We start from the raw sequence: 6,611 nt of genomic DNA on the forward strand, positions 1-6,611 counted from the left end.
GACCTCTAATATAAAACTTTAACTTTGCCTCTAACATCATAGTGCTTCCACCTACAACTTTGAAACTTCATAGGTACATGCACCTTGATGAGTTTTACACGCCACTCCCATTTTTGGGTCACTAGGTCAAAGGTCAAGGTCACTGTGACCTCAAATATAAAACTTTAACTTTGCCTCTAACATCATAGTGCTTCCACCTACAACTTTGAAACTTCATATGTACATGCACCTTGATGAGTTCTACACACCACACCCATTTTTTGCTCACTAGATCAAAGATGAAGGTCACTGTGACCTCTACTTTAAAACTTTTACTTTGCCTCTAACATTACAGTATTTCCACCTACAACTATGAAACTTCATATGTAGATGCACCTTGATAAGTTCTACACGCCACACCCTTTTTGGGTCACTAGGTCAAAGGTCAAGGTCACTGTGACCTCTAAAAAAAATTCCGACAAGCTTTCGCAGCCGAGCATGGCAACCGTTATTCGGTGTTCTTGTTAATGTATTATTATATCAATATTAAATCAAAGTTAGCTTAATTTCTTCACATGTCATGGTTTATAACTGTAGCTTTTAATAAGCAACTAGAAAACCCCCAAAAAGAAGTGATAAACAAATTTTTACTTAAATTCATAGCGTGAAAATGAATTGGGGTAGGCATACTCAAAGTAAAATTTATTGAGATAGGAACGGTAAAACTTCCTGAAATTCCTTCAGTGTGTAGAAAATATGTTGTGTTAAATAAATATGTACAATATATGCATTTCATCACACTACAAGTGACATAAAACGTAATTAAAGTTTCTTGTCACTGAGCCATTTGGTGTCGTTTTTGCCATTTTATCCAGATAAGTGCATATATTATTGGACAACAAAGGCACAATTCTCTTTCAATGACACATTTTTAATTCTGTATCTACTAACAAAATCCAGTCGAGTACGTTTATTAAGTTTATTGTCAAAATATATATATCCCATTACAAAAAACTATATATTTATGCTCCCCTTCGAAGAAGAGGAGGTATATTGTTTTGCTCATGTCGGTCGGTCGGTCCGTCGGTCGGTCCGTCCGTCGGCCCGTCCACCAGATGGTTTCCGTATGATAACTCAAGAACGCTTAGGCCTAGGATAATGTAACTTCACACATAAATTGATCATGACTGGCAGATAACCCCTATTGATTTTCAGGTCACTAGGTCAAAGGTCAAGGTTACAGTGACTCAAAATAGTAAAATGGTTTCCGGATGATAAATCAAGAATGCTTAAGCCTAGGATAATGAAACTTCACAGGTACATTGATCATGACTAGCAGATGACCCCTATCGATTTTCAGGTCACTAGGTTAAAGGTCAAGGTCACAGTGACTCTAAACAGTAAAATGGTTTCCGGATGATAACTCAAGAATGCTTACGCCTAGAATCCTAAAACTTCATAGGTACATTGATCATGACTGGCAGATGACACCTATAGATTTTCAGGTCACTAGGTCAAAGGTCAAGGTCACAGTGACTCTAAACAGAAAAATGGTTTCAGGATGATAACTCAAGAATGCTTACGCCTAGGATCATGAAACTTTATAGGAACATTGATCATGACTGGAAGATGACCCCTAATGATTTTCAGGTCACTAGGTCAAAGTTTAAGGTCACAGTGACTCGAAATAGTAAAATGGTTTCTGGATGATAACTCAAGAATGCTTACGCCTGGAATCATAAAACTTCATAGGTACATTGTTCATGACTGGCAAATGACCCCTATTGATTTTCAGATCACTAGGTCAAAGGTCAAGGTCACAGTTACTCTGAACAGAAAAATGGTTTCAGGATGATAACTCAAGAATGCTTACGCCTAGGATCATGAAACTTTATAGGAACATTGATCATGACTGGAAGATGACCCCTAATGATTTTCAGGTTACTAGGTCAAAGATCAAGGTCACAGTGACTCGAAATAGTAAAATGGTTTCTGGATGATAACTCAAGAATGCTTACGCCTGGAATCATAAAACTTCATAGGTACTTTGATCATGACTGGCAAATGACCCCTATTGATTTTCAGATCACTAGGTCAAAGGTCAAGGTCACAGTGACTCTAAACAGTAAAATGGTTTCAGGATGATAACTCAAGAATGCTTACGCCTAGGATCATGAAACTTTATCGGAACATTGAACATCACTGGCAGATGACCCCTTATGATATTCAGGTCACTAGGTCAAAGGTCAAGGTCACAGTGACTCCAAACAGTAAAATGGTTTCCTGATAATAACTCAAGAATAATAATGCCTAGGATCATGAAACTTCAAAGGTACATTTATCACGACTGGCAGATGACACCTATTGATTTTCAAGTCACTAGGTCAAAGGTCAAGGTCAGTGACAAAAAACTTATTCAAACAATGGCTGCCAGTACAACTGACACCCCATATGGGGAGCATGCATGTTTTACAAACAGCCGTTGTTTGGATATAGTGTAAATCCATAGAAAACGCCCAACCGTTTCAAGGGGTAGGTGTATTCAACCAAGTATAAAAAGTTAACCGACTGGTAAAAAGTTGTAAAATTTTGCAATAAGTTGTGATATACAATTTACTATGTGGAAATAATAACAAAGAGTGTTTATGGAACAGTACCCATTAGGCTCCCACTACCTTAATATCTTAGTTAGAAGGTGATTTTTCAAGGGTAAATCCATAGAAAACGCCCAACCGAGTCCCCCTCTTCCTTCGAATTATTGTTTTGCTCATGCCGGTCGGTCCGTCTGTCGGTCCGTCCACCAGATGGTTTTCGGATGATAACTCAAGAACGCTTAGGCCTAGGATCATGAAACTTCATACATAGATTGATCATGACTGGCAGATGAAACCTATTGATTTTCAGGTCACTAGACCAAAGGTCAAGGTCACAGTGACTCGAAATTGTAAAATGGTTTCTTGATGATAACTCAAGAATGCTTAGGCCTAGGATCATGAAGCTTCTAAGGTACATTAATTATGACTAGTAGATGACCCCTATAGATTTTCAGGTCACTAGGTCAAAGGTCAAGGTCACAGTGACTCTAAACAGTAAAATGGTTTCCGGATGATAACTCAAGAATGCTTACGCCTAGAATCATAAAACTTCATAGGTACATTGATCACAACTGGCAGATGACCCCTAATGATTTTCAGGTCACTAGGTCAAAGATCAAGGTCACAGTGACTCGAAATAGTAAAATGGTTTCCGGATGATAACTCAAGAATGCTTATGACTGGAATCATAAAACTTCATAGGTACATTGATCATGACTGGCAAATGACCCCTATTGATTTTCAGATCACTAGGTCAAAGGTCAAGGTCACAGTGACTCTAAACAGTAAAATGGTTTCAGGATGATAACTCAAGAATGCTTACGCCTAGAATCATAAAACTTCATAGGTACATTGATTACAATTGGCAGATGACACCTATTGATTTTCAATTCACTAGGTCAGAGGTCAAGGTCAATGACAAAAAATTTATTCACACAATGGCTGCCAGTACAACTGACAGCCCATATGGGGAGCATGCATGTTTTACGAACAGCCGTTGTTTGGATATAGTGTAAATCCATAGAAAACGCCCAACCGTTTCAAGGGGTAGGTGTATTCAACCAAGTATAAAAAGTTAACCGACTAATAAAAAGTTTTAAAATGTTGCAATTAGTTGTGATATACAATTTACTATGTGGAAATAAGAACAAAGAGTGTTTCTGGAACAGTACCCATTAGGCTCCCACTACCTTAATATCTTAGTTAGAAGATGATTTTTCAAGCGGTTCCGTAGTGTAGTGGTTACACGCTGGCTTCACATGTGAGAGGTCCAAGGTTCGAGCACCAGTAGAATCAAATTATTGTATTTGTGTTCTATATTAAAGTTTTGTTTTGATGTAGACATTGTGTCTAGACAATATCTAGGTCAAGTTCGAATATGGGTCGTGCCAGGTCACAAACTAGGTCACTGGGTCACTTAGTGCATTTCAAGGATTAAGCATGGTGTCCGCTCTCTAATTTAAGTAGTTTTCACCCGATCTTCACCAAATTTAGTCAGAAGTTGTGTCTAGATTATATGTAGGTCAAGTTCAAATACGGGTCATGCTGGGTCAATAACTAGGTCTTGAGATCACTTAGTGCATTTCAAGCATTGAGCATGGTGTCCAAAACCTTCGAACGGGCGTGTCTTGTGACAGTTTGGCACTCTTGTTAACAATATATGGAATCCATATATTATTTTCATTTACTTTTTGCATTCTGGGCACTCGTAAACAACTGGCTGATTAATGTGCTGAACAAATACACTTTCACAGTGCTCATCATCATCGGTATACCTAGAAGTAAATCCAGATTTAAATCCTCGTCATCCTATAACACAAAATCCGTCGAAGACATAGTGAAGAAACACAGAAAAGTGACCACAGAAAAGTGACTAAATAACTTGATCGATATGCTAAATATCGGAGAATGGCACAGTATACGGGTCTGAAGATTTCTAGATGGTAATGTTATTTATAATTGGTAAAATTTTGCATTGAATTTAGCGGTTATTAAAGAGAACAAAGACCATATACAGCCGATCATATACAGATCATATACAGACCGAGAATATATTTTCTCCATAAGAAAAAAAAATGTCAGAGCTTTATTCAAATTATACTACAGGTAAATGGCATTCAGATTGATCAAATTTAAACAATGCAATACAAATGAAAAATAAAAATCTAATTAAAACAACCTTTAATAAGTTGTGTGTTGTAAGATTCTGATCGCTCCTTTATCTTATTACAAAAGGCGATCTTTATATACCGGAAATCTTTTTTTTTCAAACTAGAGCCGGATAAAATCGCTTAATAAAACAATCTGCATGTGATTACTTGTCCCCAACCAGTGAAACCGGAGGGGACTTTTGGTTTGCGCTCTGTCCGTCAGTCAGTCTGTCAGTCCGTCACATTTTTCTGAATCATGCGATAACTTTGAAAGTTTTTCATATTTTTTCATGAAACTTGAAACATGGATAGATGGCAATAGGGAGATTATGCACGTCATTTCATTTTGTTCCTACCTTAAGAATTGTGGTTGGTATGGCAACAAATAAAAAATAAAAATTGAAAATGGTGGAGTTTCACCGGTAGGGGACCATATTGCTTGGCAATCTCTTGTTTTAATTGACACATTACAATTGAGTGATAATACTGCATACATTCTCATTTTAATAATACATGACAGTATATTTGTTTCATAAAAAAAAACTGGAATGCAAAAGCGTGTTTAAGAAATGTTGATAAGCATGTTAACTACCGTTGCAACCAACAAACAGTTGCGCGCTTAGACTTGTCTCGCCAAAACCACTCGACATAGCAATAGCCCCTGAATTACTATATTTATCTCGCTTTTTTATTGTCCGGGTCATAACGTAATTACATTAAGGCCTAATGGCATCAAACTTCGAACAAAGATAGGCTGTGGTGTATAGAAGTGCAGCGCACAACAATCGTAACTCGAGAACACTGGCTTGCATATTTCACAATTCTACGCATTTGTTGGTTTCACCTTTTTTCTTGGTTTCCTGTTTTCTTGAAATTATAAGTTCATGATTGAAATTAAGTTGTTCTTACATTTAGAAAGGAAGTCATGCTGCTGATAAGGTTATACCAAATATGTTTCCGTTTTGTGTGGTATTTTGTATTTTATACACAATAATTAAAAGTGATCAAAGTCCTTGAGGTAAAATGTCTGTTTGTTTAGAGAAAAAAAAGCACAGGCACTAAAGTCTGGGATATCATACAATGCATCCTCATTAGAAACCTCACCCCAGTAAATAACTGAAACTGCAAATATAACTCAAATGTATTTCAACATCATCGATTCTATTGGAGAAGTGGTGTTGTGTCCCATAATTGAAACTGCTTGTATGCGTTATTTTGTAATGTACTGTAGCCAGTAAAGTATGTTTCAAGAAGACTCCCTCATTTCTCTGATAATAACGCCATCAGTGCACGGTGTTGTTAAAGATAAAAAACAAACAACTACAGTAACAAAACAATGAACCTAACACACTGCCCTATTCAGGCATTTTGTGTAAAAACTTGTGGAATGTAACCGGTTCACTAAGGTACGACATTGCAACGAACATGGTTCCAAGCAAAGTTTCGAGCAAAAAACTTCCAAAACTGTTACACGGGAATAAACAACAAATGAAATACAAGTCCGAATGACAATAAGTATGTTTCCAATGTGATTGTCTTTCTGAATTGTATTTATCATCACAGTAATGGATAAAAGCAACGTTTGGATTATCAAAAGGTAAATGTCATATATTTTCGAGACAAGTCACTTTCAAAATTATTGAACGTTTCAAATTCATCTTTACAGAAATATCGATATGTGGGTCTAATCTCTTACCAAAAAGGCATTTTATTTAAAACAAATGTTGGTACCTCATTTAAAAAAAATCAATCATTATAAATTAATTTTGACACCTTAAAAAGAAAACATACATTATTTAATTTAGTTTGTTGTCTTTATACAATGGAATATATTGCAATGGGTATTTCATGTTTATTGAAGTCTGATTTCCCCTCCCCTGTCAAACTC

This window comes from Dreissena polymorpha, chromosome 2, assembly GCF_020536995.1.
Source record: "Dreissena polymorpha isolate Duluth1 chromosome 2, UMN_Dpol_1.0, whole genome shotgun sequence".
NCBI lineage: Eukaryota > Metazoa > Mollusca > Bivalvia > Myida > Dreissenidae > Dreissena > Dreissena polymorpha.